At 36.6% G+C, this 21,302-nt stretch overlaps 1 pseudogene across 1 annotated transcript; it reads left to right on the top strand.

Moving 5' to 3' along the window:
- The first annotated feature begins 7,374 nt into the window (after positions 1 to 7,374).
- Positions 7,375 to 11,951, top strand: LOC143532185 (transcription factor E2FA-like; annotated as a pseudogene). The gene is made up of 13 exons (XR_013135132.1): positions 7,375 to 7,539; positions 8,696 to 8,884; positions 9,531 to 9,584; positions 9,681 to 9,766; positions 9,846 to 9,934; positions 10,003 to 10,057; positions 10,232 to 10,284; positions 10,376 to 10,426; positions 10,525 to 10,573; positions 10,659 to 10,724; positions 10,801 to 10,877; positions 11,572 to 11,771; positions 11,874 to 11,951. The product of XR_013135132.1 is annotated as a transcription factor E2FA-like (transcript).
- Positions 11,952 to 21,302: the final 9,351 nt, after the last annotated feature.

Below are 21,302 nucleotides of genomic sequence, written 5' to 3'. Positions count from 1 at the left end.
TAAGAGAGACTTGGTGCAACTCAATTAGTGATGATAGAACCACTGAATAAACCTGTGTTGGTTGTAATATGAATATGAAAAACATAGGTTCTTAGGGGATCTAGGGTTAATACCTGTTGGCAAAGATTGATGAGAATCATGGCTGTCAGTGACGATGGCAGGTTATTATCCGACATGTATGGTTTGTTTCGCTAACACTCGGGCAAATCAACCCTTCAATTTAATTTAATGGTACATAAGGAGATGGTGAGGGGAGACGACGATTGTAGTGTGAAGATTGTAATCGATTACATTTATCAACGAAGCGTCCCATGTTCTTCGATGCCCTTTATTTATTCAGTGAATGGGTGGGTAACCAAAGTGTCGCCGGAGATCACTTCAATGTCACTAGAAATTGAGTTGTAACGTGGGCGACGGTGAGCACGTTAAATTATTACGGCGTCTCCCTTTGATGGTACAATGACAATTTTGTCCCTTCAATATGTTCTATAGGTAATATAGAGTTTTATAGTTAGTATATATATATATATATATATATATATATATATATATATATACAGAGAGAGAGAGAGAGGAGGGCTCAAATGAGAACCACTTCTAAACTTAAAAACTATGAAAACTAGTTTCAATCAATCACATATTCTTTTTATTTTATTTTTATTTAAAGGGCATTTAAGTAAATGTGAACCCTACTAATTATGAAATTAGTTTTCCTCGATTATCATAATTGATAAATCACTCTTTGTTTAATTCTAGCCTACATGCAATTCTCAAAGTCCCAGTCCCTAGCCAATATTCTTTGACCGTGGTTAATCCGACTTGATTATTGAAAAGGAGGGGTTAGGCGAATTAGGGTTTGCATCAGCTAATAGCCTAATATTATTTTCATTTTTTGTGCAATTTCATCACAAGTCATTAATGGCTACGATTTAATCTATTTGTTTTGCTGAAATTGTTGTTTCGTTGAAATTGATAGCACTCAACATGTGTTCATCGGATCTTCATGTGAAGAAAATATAACTCTGAAGACAAGTTCATGTGAAGAAAATTATTCTACCATATATCTGTTCACTAGGGAAGGTGTTCTAGGTGTTTCTTTTATTAGCGAATTGGATCTTATTTATCATAAATTTAACCATGTGCTATCCTTGGTTACTGGCACGGAGGGTACTGTTCAACACAAGTTATATTTTATTGGTTTTTAATAAACTTATTATCATTAAATATTTTACATGCTATGGATAATGAAGGTTCTGTGTATACTTCAAAACTAAAATTCCATTCTAGATAGGTCCACGTTTACGTATAACGTCACTATAACCCATCATGTATATATTTGATGAGAGCAAAATTTTTCAACCTTATGCTTATGCAACTATCATGATTTTGTTAAAATTTGGTCTTTTTCATATATTATATCATAATAGAGTGACTAGTTACATATATGTATTTTTGTTATAATATATTGTGTTTCTTCTTTTAAGGAACACACTGACAATATGAACATGATGAATAAAGATGAAGATGGTGATAAACTAGTTATATATAAATGAAGGTGATGACCCAGGCATGATGATGCTGAACCATGATGAAGATAATGTTCATAATGAACTCGATTACATATATGTAAACAAGATGAAGACAACGAGTTACATATATGTATGAAGATGATCAAGATGATGAGCTCATTACATATATGCACTGGATTACTTGGTTTGTATTTTTGTAGAATGATTAGTTACCAACATGAAGTTGTTGTTAATTGCTTGTTTTACCCATATAGTTCATATAGCCAACAATCTTATTTCTTCTTGTTGATGTGCATTCTAATTCGAGATTACTTTTAGTTTCAAATCAAAGGATTACATATACGTACCAAATAGAATTATACGCACTTATCATGTAATTACATTATTTAATAATTATTTTTAACAATGAGTATGTTGATTTTGCTACAAAGACACGATAAACAAAGAACCCGTTTAGTTTACATATATGTAACTTCGCAATTTAGTTTTACATATATGAAAATCAATAAGTTACATATGCGTATCTTAGTATGACGAGTTTAAGAATGCAAAAATATTGAAGCTACTTATATGTAAACATATATGAACTACATATATATACATATATATATTGTATGAAGAACACGTAGAATTTAGAAGAACCAAAAAAAAAATAATAAGAGTATGCAGTGATAAAGAAATAATATGAAAGTAGTAAAAGAGATTTGCAAATAAAAATGAAAGAAAAGTTTAAAATTAAGAATTAGATTAACTCTACATAAAAATATGGAATTGAGTAATATTTCTTTTCTAAAATGCTATTTCTTATTAAAAATCTATCTTAAGCACTTTACAATAATTACAATTATGCCACTATTGTTATAAGCTCTTGATTAAATGTTATCAATGGTTAGATGTTAGTTTTCATAGTTTTTAATTATGTAGTGGTTCTCAATAGAACTATCCCCTATATATATATATATATGGTAAGGTTAAAATGAAAACCCATTTGAGTTGTGAAAACCCGCGAAAACCCTATGTAACATTGTTTTTTTTTCTGTTAGATGTAATATATGTTGTAACATTTAATACAAAACATCGAAACATAAAAAAAAATATTTTGCTATTTTTTAACATTTCTTTACTATTTTTTATATATGTTTTCAGGAGAGAGAAAAAGTTATATTTATATTTACATTTTTATTCACTTTAATTGTGGACCACAAGATTTAAACATTAATTAAAAACATGTGATTGAGAATGAGTTTCTAGAGTTTTCACAACTCAAGTGGGTTTTCATTTTATACTTAGCGCGCGCGCACACACACACACACACACATATATATATATGCACACACACTTATAAGAAACACATTTGAATGATATAAGATTTGAGCTAGGTCTTGCGAGGTTGTCAGTTCGAATCTCAATCCCTGCCGGGTTTTAATCCCACCATATGCTACGTCAGAGAGTTCCGCTGTTGTGGTAACACAACGATTGTCAAGTCGCGGCCAAAGGTATGGCTTCCTGGGGGAACGCCCAAGCCAACGTTGGCCCGGCTAAGACAACATAGCCTGACCAGAGTATGGCAACGAGGTTCTCCATATTGGAAAGTGTGGTGGCCTAACACACAAGAAAGTCGTCGTTCTAAAATAATTAAATAAATAAATAAAAGAATGATATAAAATTTATTAAGCATGTAATACTGTAATTACAAAAATATGTGAGTATTTACATATAAAACAAAATTTTTAAATGTAAAAATAAGCTAGACGAGGACGAGTTTGAAAAATTATTAACGAGTCAAACTCGAGCTTTTCATATAGCTCAAAACAAACATACCTCCAGCTTCAACAAGATAATACCCAACGAGACTTGTTTACATTATGCTTATAAGTTTTAAAAGAAATAAAAATTAACCAACATGTTATCATTTTTTTCTAAAGGTTCTCCATCTTAACTCTTGGCTTCCAAAGCTTCTGATAGCAACCTTGATACGATTAAGGACCCACAGCCGTTGTTTTGCTACTTGAATAGGAGATATTGATTTCAACATGCAATATTTTTTTGATAAATCATCCTTAGATATATCAATTATGGTGTTGAGGTTAGTAGTACTTTTCACACGTTTAGTATATTTGTCCTACCAACATGGTTTAAGTGTCTTGGATGTGTGTGTCCTATCGGTCTTGTGGTCAATGTACTTTTGCATCTTCATACAGAATGTCGAATTATGTCATGTTGTACAATCCCTCATTCTTTCTTTCTTTGTTTGATATCATTGTCATGTTATCTACTCCATCCTTTGAGTTGTTATGTTAAGTTTACCAAGGTTCAATCACCGAGTTTTGGCTCTAATCGTAAGTGGTAGCGTGTATGGAGTATGGTGCATCATTATGTCCCTTAGGGTGAGGGGCACTCAACTAACTTACTTACTTAACCAACCAGTAAAATAGTGTCATCTCAAAACAACAAAAACTACTCAATTTAAGAGGTATAGAAAACAATTTATTAATAGTGTCAATGACACAATTCATGTAAATTGAAAAAAAAAAATCAATGCTAAAATTCAAAGCCCAAAAGTGGGCAAAACCATTTTGTGGTAGGGTTTTCAAAAGAAAACGTCATCATTTCGCTTTTGAATTTACATATCTCATGATACAATAATGATATGAACACAACAAAAATAATTACATAAATTAACTCTAAATACACATTTTATTAAAGAAAACAAAATGATAGAACTAAAAGAACAAGAACGAATAAACGTGACAAGAATTTAGGTTTGTTTTTGGGAAAATAATTCCCAAAATGGCCTAATTACAATAGAAGATTCATTTTTGTCCCTTAAATAAAAGTTTTCAGAAATGTCCCCTATAAACATGTATTTGACGACGTGTTAGGCCTTAACGCTTCTTTCACGACCTGCTAACCTCCAATGCGCGTCTTTCACAGCACGTTAGCTTCTAACGCGTCTTTCACGACATATTAGCCCTATTAATTCTTTTTTAGTTCATTATTATAATTAATTTAATACATATTTGTCATTTCTTTTATAACTTGTAATGCATAAAGTTTTATAAAGTTCCAAATATACCGTTGAAACTTACTTATTTTTATCTACGTGTTGGCATAAATTTTACTTAAAACAAGACTGGTCAAATTTTATTAAACATTTATTGAACATTTTAATATCAATTTAACACTCGGTTTTGAGTAAATTTATGACAACATGTAGAAAAATAAGCACGTCTCAACGATATATTTAAAATTATATATAAAATTATATATTACAAGTTATAAAAGAAATGACAAGTATGGGTTAAATTAAGTATAATGATGTAATATTAAAAAAAACAATTAATAGGGCTAACACGCCGTGAAAGACGCTTAGAGAATAACATGTCGTGAAAAACGTGTATTGGAGGTTAACAGGTCGTGAAAGACGTATTAAGGCCTAACACGTCGTCAAAGACATGTTTATAAGGAATATTTTTGAAAACTTTTATTTAAGGGGACAAAAATGAAATCTCATATTATAATTTGGCTATTTTGGGAATTTTCCCGTTGTTTTTTCGGTTTATCAAACTGCGAGCCTTGAGTTTAGATTTATACAAAACAACAAGGGGTTAAGAAAGAAAGTGGCTAAACCAGTTGGTTGTTGACGCTGATTTATTTCCATTAACGCTTGTTAGCTGAAACGAATGCGGCTCAAGCCTAATTAGCCTTTAGACTATACGTGTTTGATGAGAATCCAAACAGTTTTTATATGTAGTTTACTTTGATGGTTGACAACAAATTCGTTTTTCTTCAATACATCGTTTTTTAGTTATCATGTGGTGGTTTTAAACGTGTCGCATAGTAGAACCCTTTTTAATGTACAATTGATCACAAATACATGCTTATAACTCATAGTACAATGATAATTTATTTGTATGGAGTGCAATAATTATGAAATCTTGCTGCATAATAATTAATAAATTTTGGCACAACCAAAAACAATAACAAACAAAATTATCCATGGTGAATCATAGTACGAAATACTACTACCTAAGTGCATAACCTTACTATTAAGTGTTAATGTATTTTACAACATAGCGGTTGATAAAGAAAGAAAAACTGAATTTGATCAATAAAGATCGTATGGTTATAGATAAGTTGGTTAAAAACAAACTAAGGGGCTGTTTGATAATCTTGTGTCGAAAATCATTAAGATATTTGACTGATTAAAATGTAGTCTTTGAATCATTTAGCGTGCTTATAAAACTTAACCATTAAGAGGTTTTATTAACCATTAAAAGGCCATATGTTTTTTTTAGTGATCCAACATCTCTTACCGGTCGAAACATCCCCTAAATTATTAGTTTAATAATTAAACTGAAATTACAGGTTTGGCAATTTGGGAGTACTTCAAGCAATAGAGCTCAAACCAAAAGGTTGACCTGCCCATCATCAACTTACACAACAAAACCAATATACAAGCGAACCAACCATACATACAACAATATTTAACACCACATGTTTGATAAAACAATGGTAACTTATAGTGTCTTTTAAAACGAAATTTTATGTGAAAGGACCTAACGTTTGAAAAGTTAACCAATTTTGCAAAATTATAACATTAACTAAAAATATATGATTCAGGGAATCCAGCATTTTTAAGTCTCTTAGAACGAACCATAATTACTAGTATAAATTTACTAATGTATTAATCGAGATTATACAACAATGGACAATTACTTTAAGAATGATCATGTACATTTTTATTGTAAATGTGATAAATACATAAGAGCTTGTACTCAAACGATATCAACTTATTATAGCCTAGCAGTATCAATGCATTTAATAAATGTGTTCCTTCAAGTGGTTGAATGTTGTAGTCCTATTTGAGCACTAGTGTAGATTTAGAGGGTGTGTTAGTTACTTTAATATAAAAAGAAGTGACAATAAAATCAACTTAATGCCTAGTTATCGCTTTTCTTGCTTAGAATGGTGCACACGCCTCTTTCTTACGACTTACAAGAGACAATTTATACCTAACATAACATACTTTTCATATAATCGTTACTTTTCTCAAACATCTAGCACTCTCTAACCTACTCATAAACCGAATCTTTATTGACAAACAAGAGACTTGAATTCACACTCGTTGTAAAACCAAAGCCTTGTCTAACCCCTTAATACCAGCAGGCCAAAGACCTTTTAACTGTCATTTTTATTTCATCAATTATATTTAAGGATATGTATGTCCAAAATAGTTACTGTTCCAAGTCTTACCTTACGCCCCCTTAGTTATATGAAAATTAGTGCTGTTATCCTCCACATCCCTCCTAAGAGTATTCCTAGTAGATTCTTCATATTTATGTGAATGGACTCTCTATAGTGATTGTATGTGGTTGTGAGTGAAAAAGAGATAAAATGCCACTATTCATCAGTAAATTTGATAAAACACTATTCATACACTATAACTTTTTAATGTTTGTTTAAAGTGATTTTGAGTATAGGGAAGAGAAAAGATAATGATGAAACTATAAAAAATATCATTTAATTAAAAAATATAAAGAAAATCTAATGATTTTTAATACAATAACGGAGATGGAGATGAAGAAGCTACCGTGAATGCTCTAACCGATTACAAGGACTGTTATTTCATTAACCAAAAGTGGAAGGGCTTCTATTGCCATCCACCAAAATCCATTTTATTTTTCTTCCCTCCACATCTATCCGAACCAAAAGTTCCCTCGTTTTCTGCTTCCAAACCCTCGTTTTCTCTCTCTAAAACCCCCAAACACCTGTTTAATCAATAAAACCCTAATCTAAACTCAATTATCACAATCAACACAAACATATAGTTTGCAATTACAAAATGTCCGAACCTCGACCTCCAAATCGGCCACCACCAGTGCCGCCGGCATCCGTTGCCGGTGGCGGACAGATCCTGCATCCAGCCAGACGTCACTTACCGTTCTCATCCACCAGACCGCCGTTTTTTCCGTCCGATGGCGGTACAGTACGCGCCACCGCTGCCGAAGTAATTGTTGTTAAATCTCTGCTAGTGTAATTGCTTAGTTGTGATATAATTGTGCGGTTTATGATGCTAATTGGCGATTTTTGTTCGAGAGTTGTTTCAGTTTCTTACGAAAGCTTGCAAGTAGTTATACTGTGGAGAATGGAGATTAATAAGTTGTTAGACTATGCCCTAATTATGTCCAATTGGTTGTAAAGTACATGCATAATGAACTATAGAGATTAGAAAGCTTAGGATTAATGATTATGAAGATTATGTATATGGTGTTGTTAGCTCATTTGTAATTGAGCTAATCATAATGTCAATTGTCAAATTCACTCTCTCTCACTAAACACAAATTACATTATGTCCATAGTTATCAAATGCGTAAGGCGCATAGGCCTCGCCTGGGGCCTAGGCGCAAAAACTGTGCTGAGAAAAAATAAAGCGCGCTTAAATTAAAAATTAAAAGTAGATTATGTATATGAAAAATAATACTATTCTTCATATGAAATAAACAAAAGCTATTATATGACATGTAATATCATCTAATTAGTACCAAAACTTCTAAAATAGTCAAGATTCAAATGTAATTTCAAAATTTTAATAACAAAATGTATTGATATAATGCCTTTGACCTCTCCTAGAAGGCTAGATCTAAGTTTTAATAGCCGTCCTTGTGTTTCTTTTGTGCGACTTTTATCTTCTTATGTTCTTGGCATAGACAATGCTGAAGCGCTCGCCTAGGAACTAGAAGCGCAATTATTGAGCCTTGCCTGAATAATGGGTCTCGGCACAAGAAGTGGGGGCTTTTAATAACTATCATTCTGTCTGAAATGATTAAAATTGTTCTTTGAGGATATGACAGTTAATGTATAGTCTTTAGATGGTTTCTGTATTACAACTTTAGCAACCAGGAAAAGAAAATGATAGATATAGTTAAGTTAATTGAATCAAATTTTTTCACCATTTTGGAGCATGAAAAAAGGTTAGATGTTACTTGATGCTTCTATTTATGAATAATAGAGTCATAGAGTTAATTGCATTATTGATGCTATTATCAATATATCTGTCATTAAACTATACATCTGGGTTCATGGATTAGTGATTATAGTTAATCTAGGGATTATATTTCATGGTTGAAGTTTTAAATGGTTGAAATTTTGCTGTGTACCTACAGCCAGTTAAGAGAAAACTTGGAACTGATTACAATAAAGTTCATCTAATGAGTGGGCAAGTACTGGTTATTCTGCTGCGGTTAATAGTCTTCTTCACACTCCTGTATCTGCAAAAGGTGGAAGGATAAATGCACGTTCAAAGGTCACAAAAAGCAACAAATCTGCTCCTCAGACTCCTGTTTCAAATACGGGTGAGGCATGATTGCAAATCTTTATATGTTTGCATTATCACCATTGTTATATGACCTGTTTTTTTAAATAGCATTGTTGACCATATGTAGCAGACATTATGGGGGTGTTTGTATGTGGGTTTGAAAGTGTGATTGTGTAATTCTAAGTTTTTAACTGAGCAGAACTAGATAAACATCTGTAAATGCATTGTAGGAGATAGTGTTTGGACTTTTATTTACTATCATTTTTTTTTTAAATTTTGCAGTTGTAATAATAAGATACTTAGCTGTTTCAGTTCCACAAAGTCTTATTATTTAAGAAACTAAATACATAAAAAAGGACATACATTTTGAGACAAGGGAGTATTAGTTTGAAGTTAGGTTAAAACTTAAAAGAAAGGTTAACTAGGTAGTTCTTTTATCTTACCCTTTGGTAATCAGTTTTTTAGTAGGTGATACAATATGATCATCCAAAACTGGTTATCTGATCTAGAGATAATTAGATAATTTGAAGCAGAATTTGTTCACAAATTATTTTTAAAATGCAAATTTAAACACGCTCTATGTCTGCTACCGCAAAGAACTAATAGATTGGATCGCTCTTAAGAGACTTAGGTTTTTCTGCGAAAAATAATATCCTAATAAAATCTGGTTATGTTTAACTCAGGATCACCTTCTTCACTTATGCCAGCTGGCAGCTGCCGCTATGACAGCTCACTAGGTAACTTGTCTTACATTAGTTTCTATTGGTTCTTCAAAAGCTTCTTTTTATATTTGAACATGATTATTTATTAACAGAAAGTTCCAAATTTTGTAGGTCTTTTGACAAAAAAATTTATCAACCACATCAAGCATGCTGAAGATGGCATTCTTGATTTGAATAATGCTGCTGATATCTTGGAGGTACTTTTATTTAATTTCCCTTTTGAAGACATGCGCTTTTTTATATAAGATTTAATTTAAGAAGCTGTTATGATACCAGGTGCAGAAGAGGCGAATATATGATATTACAAATGTTCTTGAAGGGATTGGTCTAATTGAAAAGAAACTTAAAAACAGAATTCGATGGAAGTAAGTTTTTTCCAGGTTTCATAAATATATTACCATGCAAATATCTTGAATCTTTATTATCTTTTTAGAGGTCTTGATGGTTCAAAATCTAGAGAGTTGGAAGATGATATTGCTTTGTTACAGGTAATATTTTGAGGTGTCAATTTAGATCTATTTATTCATTAATAACTTGATTTGAAAGTGACCACATAAAAATAAAGCTAAAAGAAGCACGGGTCAATCGAGTCTAACAGGTTGAAAGTCACCCAAAGTTTATTCTCGCTTCTTGACTTTTTAACTTTTGGGTTTGGGCTGCAGGCAGAAGTTCAAAAACTTTCAATGGAAGAAAATAGATTAGATGAAAGCATCAGGTTACATTTTTTTACCGTTAAAGTTACCAGTTCGTGCCACAGTATTATTAATAATAATCCATCTTAAATAGTTGGTTATATAACTTTGCAGTGAAATGCAGGAAAGAATGAGGGACTTGAGTGAAGATAACACAAACCAGAAGTAATTTTTATAATTTTATCCAACGGTATTTTATGATAGCTCATTGGTTTGATGTTGTAAATTATTTATATATTTTTACTGTTATCCCACCGTTTTAAATGGCTTTTTGTTACTGAAGATGACATAAAAGGTCTACCATCCCTCCAGGTACTGCTAAATGTTATTTGTATCAACATGTTCTTAGTTCAATATATATTTTGGTTATGTAAATGTTAATGCTTATAACTGGCAGAACGAAACCTTGATAGCAATCAAGGCTCCTCACGGGACTACCCTTGAAGTACCGGATCCCGATGAGGTATGGAATGCAAACTTATTATTTTACATTTTATTTTTGTTTTTTAGAATTATGATTAATTTTTGTTGATATTTAGGCTGTTGATTATCCACAAAGGAGGTACAGGATAATTCTTAGAAGCACGATGGGCCCCATTGATGTATATCTTGTCAGGTACATGTAATTTTTGTTATAAACTTTAGGTAGGTTTGTAAACAAACCAAATGTTCAGTGAACAGTTTGGCTGGACGTTCGTTTATGTTTGCTTATTTATTAAATGAACGAACATGAACAAAACTTTTTGTTCATTTAGTTTAATGAACGAACATGAACACATCTCATTCATTCATTGATGTTCGCGAACATTCTTTTATGTTTGTTTGTTTACATTCATTTATATTCCCTAGTTTACGTTTTTCATTTGTGTATTCTTTAAAACTATTTGGCCATTAAAGTTTAGACTAGTTTTATTAAATTAAAATATTACTCACTACAGTTTTGTCTAGTTTTATTACCTTTTTAGGCCCACAGATTGATATTTATGTTTACTTTTAATTGTTTTTTGATCAGCTATGGTCATTTATACACGCTCATCTGTGCTCAGTTATATTCGTTCGTGAACCGTTCTCAGTTACTATGAACGAACAGACAAAAACACGTTGGTTTCTTAACGAACGAACACAAACAAGAAAACCCCGTTTGTTTAACTGTTTATGTTTGATTGCTCAGTTAAAGTCAAGTAAACAAACATGAACATGCCCCGTTTGTGTTCTTTCGGTTTGTTTACAAGCCTAACTTTAGGTCTGACGATTCTTATATGCTTATGTAATTCAATCCATCTTTGATAAACACGAAACATTTTATTTAGTCAATTTGAAGAAAAGCTTGATGATGCTGATGGGACTGACCAACCTTTGACCACGATACCAGTGGCTTCTAGTTCTGGACCTGATGATAATCACCAGATCAGCATCGAACAACCACCACAACATGTTCATAGTACTCAACTCTGATCCTAATGAAGATTCTGCTGGGAGTATTATGAGGATAATCCCGTCAGATGTTGATGTAAGTTATTGCTAATTATTATTCATTAGTAAATGATATAACGATGTATTCATTGATAATAATTTATGAAAAATGAATTTATACTTTTGTAATTTGTTGCAGAATGATGCAGACTATTGGCTTCTATCAGATAAAGAAGTTCCTTTAACAGATATTTGGAACACAGAGTATCCTTTTTAACATGCTTTTTATGTTAATTTTTCATATATTTTTTAAATGTGCAATATTAATATTAATAAAATAAGAAATACTTTATTCAAGTCTTACATTCCTTGACTAGTTTTAGTACCTGGAATCGAATGGGACGGTATTGACTTGCTTAGTGAAGAATTTGGGTTGGCAGAAGTAGGGACACCACGGTCAACCGCTTTACCATCCGGTCATGGTGTAAATGGTGCTGCACTTGGGTGAGCCATGGTCAACAAGAACCACTGAACGGTTCAGCTAGGGTGAGCCAATGTAAGTGAAGACCAGAAACAAAGAAACATCAGGTTTGTTGTAGAGTAAATCAATAAACTTGATTATATTTGTTTGCTGTTATCTTGTATGCTATATTTAATGAAAAAAAGTATATTGTAGATACAGTAAAATCTCGATAAATAAATAACCTCTTCGAAAAAATCTTTATTTTGAGGCTATTTATTTATCAAGAATGATGACAATAATAATAACTATTTGTGAAGGAGAAAATTAATTAGTTTGGAACTTGAAAGGGATCAAAGTATCATACTATTGTTTTGTGCTTGTCAAAGTAAAGCATCAAGATACCCGAATATTCTGTTTTTGTGTTCAAATAAAGTAGGTGATTTTTATATTATTAAAAGTATTTAATATTATTAGGACATGTATATCTGATTATTTTGATGGTGTGAAACTCGCTCTATTAATTTAATAAATTTTGAAGAAAATACACATCATCAACAGCATACGCCAATTATTGGCATTTTTATTATAAAGATCTCTTTAATTGCTCAATTCCATCTCAGCCATGAATGCCACCGTTGACTCCACCACACAGCCGCTCCTCCAGCGGAACTCCATCGGAACCGTCAGCAAACATAACCACCCGTCTTCCTTCACCACCGCCACCTCTTCAGTGGAATTTGAGCTCCTCTCCATCAAACCCGCCTCCTATACTTCCCTTCGAGACATCCTTCCGTCACCGGCAGCCGCCTACACCGTTGCCAGTCCAGGTTATGAAATTTTGATTCGAAACCGTCTTGTGAAACAGGCGGCCTGGGCTTATCTTCAACCCATGTCAACTGCTATTGAGTCTGATGGTTCCGCCGTCTTCCACCGCCTGTGGACCCGGTTCACGGGTACTCTCTTCCGCCTTATAACCACCTCTTTTGATTGTATTCTTCTGTCAATTCATGTAAAGAGATCACAGAATTGTAAAATAGGTTCATTTCAAATGTAAAAAAAAGTTATGAATTGAATGAATGAGAATCAAGTAACAAGTTCATTTGTTTCTCTACAAATTTGTGCGTCTATTTCTGAATTGGCGAATCAGGTAGCCATTGATCGTCTAAATCTTAACCAACTGGGTAGTCTGTGATCCAAATTATGCTGGAAGGTGGGGGTTTCTCCGCGTATCTGCTGGTGTTTGGCAGAGCGGAGGGTTTTACCCGCCTGTTTTCAGCTTTCTTTGATTGGAGAAATGGTGGTTGATTGACTGGAGGAGATGGTGGTGGCGGCAGATGACGGCCATGATGATTTTGTAAATACCTAACAGAAAATGCCACATATTTTCTATTGTAACATTGTTAGGTTACATTGATACAACAATTGGCCTTCTGGTTCAATGGTATGAAGGTGATAGTTAGGCACGAGATTTCTAAGGCTTCAAGTTCAAAACCTAACTCGAGGGTTTTTCCCACAATAGTGGGTCTCCTTCTTGATGGTATCTGTGGGTCAATCATAGAGCGTCAAAATTAGTATGGGCGGTTGACATTCTGTCTTAGAAAGACTTACTCGGGTATTGGGGGTAGTTCTAAACGCTGTTAAAAGAAAGATTACACAATGTGCACATTGAAAAATCGGTTAACCGAAGAAATGACTTAAAAGGAAGAAAATGAAAATTGATAGGTTAAACCAACAAAATAAAATGAAATTGACTAAATTAAGAATTTTCATTTACATTTTTTTTACCGATAAGCAGTTATGCCTATGCCTTTGAACAAAATTTACTGATCAGGCGGACTAACTATATAAGATATGTGTTTTTGTTGGGTGAAAATTACTTGTAACGGTGGTTCTTTGAACTAAATTTACATCTAACACTGATCACCAAACCGAAATTCCATCAGATGGTGATGGGAGTGTAATCTTTGCACAATGACTAAACATCCAGCGTAATTTCTAACAAGGACATGTGTTGTAACCTGGTTCGTTCACTTTATAGGCGTAATTCTGTCTGTCGACCAAATATGTCATGCTTGATTGTTCTATAATTAGTTAAATGCTGTAATTTTATGGTTGCAAACTTGTAAGGACCTTGTTTGGTCCAAATAAGTGGAGCTGTGCTAATTTATAAATTGCCACATCACATGGTTTAGGCCTCAGTTACGAATGATTCGGCCTGAGACTCACTATTCATTGGAAATATAACCCAAGACCGTACCCTACTTGTGTTTCGGGCAGGTACGAATTAGGTGTGGTTGCAATTTGTTAGGTTATCAGTGAGACCGGATTTTGAACATTTCTCAGTATATTCAAATAAATCGAATTAGAATAAGTCAGTTCAAATCGCCTTTTGCTAGTTTCATTCGAATTCAAATTCAATTTGAAAAACCTGAATAGCTACAAACCAATCAAACCAATTCAATGAACACAATATTAAGCAACTCAAGTCAAATCCGAATTATGGGTAAGTTTTGCCACGATAATATATTAAATTGTGGACCAAAACTATGCATGTTGTAGCCATCGGCAATAATAGAAAAGATTACATCACCCTCACATTATCTATCATGGCCCATCTTTCACCCTTTAAAAAGCCTTCAAAACGACCCTAACGCCACCCCTGGGGTGTTTTGGGGTTCAAATCATCTCCCAATATTTTGTACAAAACGCCCTCATACTCTTAATGGTGGGTCCATTTGTAGGTGGACCAATAGAGAAAAAGAAGAAAGGCATTTCCCCGTCTCCCACTACACGTACGCATTCTTATTGTTTTATTTAATGTTACCTTACGTTCGATTAATTAAAGGGGTTTTTTAGTTTATTTTATTATATCCAAAGATAAATTACGTGTTTGGTTTATCCATTATCAGCTATAACTAGTGGGAATCTCATCTAGATTGTTGTTTAGTAATCTCGACTTTGTATTATAATAACAAAATGGGAATTACTTGTTTAAATTTGGAATTTATTTTGAACCAATTACATATATAACCCTTAAAACCTGTTGCAACAACCATAATATTAATAAGTATATGGCATCTCACAACTTTATATATTTAGTATCCATCATTTATTTATCGTCAAACACATATAATTATACAGCCAAATCAAGAGTTATTGTGTCAGTTGGCATGGGACCTATGTGTTCTTGTTCAAGTGGTCCTTTGAGTCCTTTCTGACTTCATTTTTTGAAACTTTTATCCACAGATTGGAGTGTGGCTTGTTATATCTTTTTTTAATTGAGATATAGTTGTTATTGTATAATGAAAAATATAAAAAATGGAGTCCTGAATATGAGGAACTGCTTTATGTTTTTTGTTTTCTTAACATAATGTTTTTATAGCTCTAAACTATGATTGCTTTCTTATATGAAGTTATCAAATGATGATCATTGGGCCCCATTGTATGATGATTGATGAGGTACAACATGCTATTGGCAACTTGGCATGCACACTTATTTTTTTAGCATAGTTGTTTTCTGTTTGAAAAATGTTACACTAAAGAAATTACGGTTTACACATGCTGATTCAAGTATGTACATGGGTGGATTTGTGATTTTTTCAGTCGGTTAGTTTGACTCAAAGTTCGGATGATATTAAGTTATGAACTCGGCATCAAATTTTCAGTTGGCTCGGGTCACACTGAGCAAGTGGAGGAGGTGAAGGCCAGAGATGAACTGGTTGTTGACAACCCGAGCACGTGACTTGCTTAATTCTAGAGAGAAAATCCCCAAGAATATTTGGGTGATTTTGCTAAAACCATCCTTGTTCGAAACCCTATAAAGGTCATTATAACGATTTCGGATAGAAGGATGAAAATGATGATAAGTCCACAACATTCTTTGAAGGCATTGAAGCTAATCAAGTTTTAAGGGTAAAATGTGAAAAACAAAAAATTATATATATAATAATTTGGAATTCATCATCTTTAATCAACCAAATCCTTAAATTCACTATTCTCTATTCCCTCTGGTCTCTATCACGTGTATGTAAAAAATCAATTAACGTGACACATTTACACATAGTTCTTGTTTACATATATGTAAAATTGAAAAAACAACAAAAACTAAAATTCAGAGCTAGTTTACAAAGAGGGAAATTGTCACCGAGTTTAGCTAAGTTTCAAAACTGTTTTAATTAGGTCAGTCGTGCATTTTTGTTGAAATTAAATCGAGCCATCATTGGAATTTTTTGTGTCAAGAATGAAATGGAAGAGAAGATGTGACTCGTTAGGGATGAGTGGGTACCAGTACCGAAAACACCGGTACCGGTTTTGAATTTTCACAAATTCTTGGAATTGGTACGGGTACCGAAATATTCGGTTCGAACCAGTACGGTAACGGTTTTGAAGGCAAAATTCGTGAATTACCGGTACCAAAAACTCAAAACTTGGTGCTGATTCGGTATCGTATCAGTACCCCCGTTTTTAATAAACTTTGCATAATATAACCATTTCTTTTATTTTTTTTAATAAAATGTACTTGGTAGTGAAGTAAGGGCCAGATGGTAATGTTGAAGTTGAAAGAGATCGAGTTACACCCATTCTTTCAGCTGCACCGTGGCTGGAAACTGGTTCAGTATAAGTGGCTCGTCACATTGCAACCTTGATCAACAAAGCCATAGTTTGATGGGACCCATGGACCATGGCTCAATCTTTGTAGCACCAATAGGCTTAGCTCACAAGAACAACCTTTAAAATTAATGTGTATGTACGTTCTTTATTAATTGTAAAGCAATGCAAAGTGTGCACCCTGTCATCTGTAAATTTGTACTCTACAATAATCATGCCAATTCATATATGTATCATGGAAATCCCATTTTCACAATTAGCCATAGATCATAGATGGTTGAAATTTGCTCCAAATAGAAGAAAGTAAATGCTTACGCGCAAGACTACGACTTACCTGTTCTGTTATTAGTAGGTTTTAGAGTGGATCTTGAAGAAACACTAACCGAACCCCGGACAGATTACTGGTAACCTGGGGGTTAGATAGATGTTTCCCACGAGGGGTTAGACCCTGAGAAGATGGTTCTTCTGATAACCTGCAAAACAGACACCGTGAGCTCGTCACTGAGAAGGGGGGGGTTCCTCCTTGTGACCACCCTCCGGCGTGAGAATCAGACTAGATTGCTCTTTAAATATAAAAGTATATTAAGAGATTGCTAGAGCAGATATCAGGTATATTATGATGATAATGTGATAAGATATGATAATACAAGATAAGATGAGATGGTCATACCATTTGTGGTATTTATAGCCGAAGGTAGGTTTCCAAGGAGGTATGGCCGGCTGCAACAGTGTTCCTGTTCCACCAACAGTAGCCTACGCACGTGCCCTGCTGGTAGTTGGTGGGTAGGTAACGGCTGATAGCGACCAGGCCTGTTGTATACTATTCCTTTTCCACCAACTGTCAGTTACGCACGTGGTATGACAAGAGTTGGTGAGTAGGCAGCGGCTAATAGTGACATACAGTGTAGGAGCATGCTGCTCGCCATACTGTTGTCTATAAGCTGTCGTATCTTTAGTCAGATCTTTTTCCCATACCTCGTCAGGTACAGTACAGAAGATCTTCCTGTATCGTACGGACTGGCTTATTTGGGCGGGAGTATTCCCCCTCCCGCCCTTGTGCGGGATTGTTCCCGGCTTCGCTCATTCCTTCAGGTGACACTGAACGATTGAGAGCTAAGTGCCTTGTGCGTGTAGCCTTGCTGCGCGGGTGGCCTTCCCTAATGGCTTGTATCCGAGGCTGCGGGGACAGGCGGAGTCCTTCACCATTGGGAGGCATTTCCTGCGGGACCAGCTTGCGTACTGCGCGTAAGGACGTCACGTCTCTGAGCATGGTTGGTCCTGCGGATCCAGTTGGTTTCTGCGCAGACGTCCCTGTTTAAGGTGAGTCTTGCGGGTCCAACTGGGCTCTGCTGGGACTTACCTCTTCAAGTCCCCCCAGTCCAATGTTCTTCTCATGCGTGTTTAATAAAGTGAGGTGAACTTTTGGACTTTAAGCAAAGGGTTTTGAAAAGGGTTTTTTAAGGTTTTCCATGGGGATTCTTCCCGCGGAAGTCCTTGTCACTTGCAGAAATTCCCGAGTTTCCTGCTTGGTCTTTGGGTATGATGCGGGTAGGTCTGTAACCTCCTCGCAAGTCAGGAGCGTAGAGTCCCACTTGTGTGGATTCTCCATGAGGTTTTGGTAGTTTTGAACATAGTGATCAATTATGTTAAAACCACCAATTCCATCCTGGAGCTTCAAACAACGTAGTTCTCGACGTTCCCGCTATGCGGGGATGTTATTTCCGCTTCCGCAAGCATTGCCCAGAAGATCCTTCTTGGTTTCAATTCCCAGCGGAGCGCTAGGTATGTGAAGGGTTTTGCCTTAACACTGTACCAGCGCTCGTCTTACGGTTACTTTACTTCCAAGGTATTCCTGGCTTCAATTCCCTGCGGGTGCTAGGTATGTGAAGGGTTTTGCCTTTACACTGTACCTGCAGCCGTCTTATAGTTACTTGGTTGCCGAGGAATATTTGGCTTCAATTCCCTGCGGGTGCTAGGTATGTGAAGGGTTTTGCCTTTACACTGTACCCGCATCCGTCTTACGGTTACTTGTTCGCCAAAATTTACTTGGCTTCAATTCCCTGCGGGTGCTAGGTATGTGAAGGGTTTTGCCTTTACACTGTACCCGCATCCGTCTTACAGTTACTTGTTTGCCAAGGTTTTACTTGGCTTCAATTCCCTGCGGGTGCTAGGTATGTGAAGGGTTTTGCCTTTACCCTATACCCGCATCCGTCTTACGGTTACTTGTTTGCCAAGGTAAGGGGGATTTTCCCGCTTACTTTTTAATATTTTCAAAATTTGAATTTTGAAATTCGAAGGGTTGGTGGAAAGATAGGAACAGTCCAAACCTCTGAAACGTCGTGCGACGGTTTCTTCTGACTGTGTCAGGACGTGCAGGAAGTTATGGTGACGTGACATTATATGGTCATTCCAGACGCTTTTTACGGCGCGTGGGCGCGATTTTTCGGGCGCGTGGCCGCGAAATTACTGGCACACGTCCTGTCAACAGCTGTTGCCAGCCTGCTTTTTGCCACGTGTCATAGTTTCATTGCACATTCGATTTCTCTCTCCTCAGCATTAAATTCACCGCATTAATTGCGATTAGTATATAAAGGGGGAGAGGCCTCTTTGTAATCCACACTTTCACCTCTCTTCTTCTTCTTAGTGATTTCCGGCAAATACTCCCCTTTTCAGGCAAGCATTTTCCCGAAATCACTTTCTTCTTTCTGCAAAATGTCTTCTCATGATGCTGAAGCTGTAGCCGACGATAGGAGTACTGCTGGCGAGTGCCAGTGTGCTCTACCTATCGATCAGTACCAGTACATCGTCAGGAAGTTCATGCTTGAGTCTCTTGAGCCTGAGTTTCCTGAATCCCACCAGACTGTGTACGATGCCCCCAGTGGCAAGATCGGGGTATATGCTGCATTCTTTGTTTATGGGAACCTTAGGTTCCCATTGACAAAGTTTGTGTACCGTGTCCTGGAGAGGCACGGTGTGCACCTGACCGAGGTGCATCCGATGGCGATTGCCAAGGTCCGGCACTTCGAATGGGTGTGCCGGATTCTGGGTATTGAGCCCTACGTGGACCGCCTGATGACCTTCTATACTTGGAGGTGCGTCCAGGGGTGGTACACCCTGACAACCCGTATTAAGGGTTTGAAGATCTGCGTGACCGAGCGCAGTCTCCGATCGTGGAAGCGGGAGTTCTTCTACATCTCTGCCCGCGCCATCCCTATTGCCATGAAGTTTAAGAAGGGTCAAGCGCTTCCGAGCCTTCACGCTTCCAGCTACCAGGAGGCGGAATGGTTCGCGAAGATATCCCGGGTCCAATCTCCGGTTTACCGGTTTGCGGAGTCCGGGATGGTGATGCTGGGGATGAGCCGGGTATGGAAGGATGCGTCCCGGTTTCCCATCCTTCTCGAATACGGTTTGAACTCTATTCCTTATGGTATGTCTTGTCTTTTTTGCTGATATGAGTCTGTCTTCTAACTGCTTTTCTTTCAGAGGGGAACAATTTGGAGTCGCTCCTGTACCCGCGGGAAGCTGACGGTCCCGTGCGGGTGGGTACTTGTGCTCTTGACGAGAACGAGTTGCCCATCCTGGAGCAAACGGCGGATCGGTTTGTGGAAGTCTATCCGCTGGGCCACGAGATCCTGAGCCAACGGCGGCCAGGTAAGGCGATACTCTACCCTCAACCCCTCAATGCTGTACCCGCTGCTGGAATTCCTGACATCCTGTCTTCTTCTGAGGAATCCGCAGATGGTCCTCCGCTGGTGCGGAAGAGGAAGGCTGCCGGTGGGAAAGGGAAGGAGGCGGCCTCCACAGCTGATCCGGTGCTCCTATCTGACAGTGAGTCAGATAATGAAGAGGTGGCGGGGCACCCCGGTGGTGAGAAGACCACTGATCCGGAGGCTACGACTGTTACCTCCGGAGAACCAACGACGACGACGGTGACCGGCATCAAGAGACCGGCTCCATCGGGTTTGTCCCCGCCTGTCCGTTCGTTCAGGCTCAAGAAAACCCGTAAGTACAAACATCATTGTTTTTGTAGATTTAACATACTTCATAAATTTATTGTTTTAACACTTATCTTCTTGTGCAGGCGTGGATGTTGACGCATTCCCGGGTGGAGTGCCTAGTAGTACATCTCCGCCGATGACGGTAGGCTTGGTCAGCCTACCTGAGGCGTCGACCCAGGCGCCTGCGCCTGGTCCCGCTGGTTCAGTTGCTCACTCTGAGCCGACTGTTCCAGCCGAGTTTATGCCACCGCCGGCCGTGAGTGCGATTTTTACGGCGTCCTTCACCGAGCCGGCGGTTACGATTGCTGCGGATTCTGCGGCAGCGACTGCGGCGGCTGCCACCATGCCCCCGCCACCGGCACCGATGGCCGGCCCATCAGGTACGCATGGGAGTACTCGCCAGTCTTTGCTACCTTCCCATCTGCCTGACCTTTTGGATGGGTTTCCTTTAGGTTCAGGTGATGGGTTCGGCGGTTATCGGCCTGTTACAGACCCTACATGTGCGTAGGGTTTCTTTGGCCCCTTTTTCACTTTTATTTTTTATCATCTTTTCCTAACT

The sequence above is a fragment of the Bidens hawaiensis genome, unplaced genomic scaffold (assembly GCF_021521415.1).
Source record: "Bidens hawaiensis isolate Kalapana, Puna unplaced genomic scaffold, B.hawaiensis_p1.1 tig00009385_1, whole genome shotgun sequence".
Lineage (NCBI taxonomy): Eukaryota > Viridiplantae > Streptophyta > Magnoliopsida > Asterales > Asteraceae > Bidens > Bidens hawaiensis.
The sequence above is the reverse complement of the archived record's forward strand: the minus strand, read 5'-3'. Positions and strand labels throughout refer to the sequence as shown.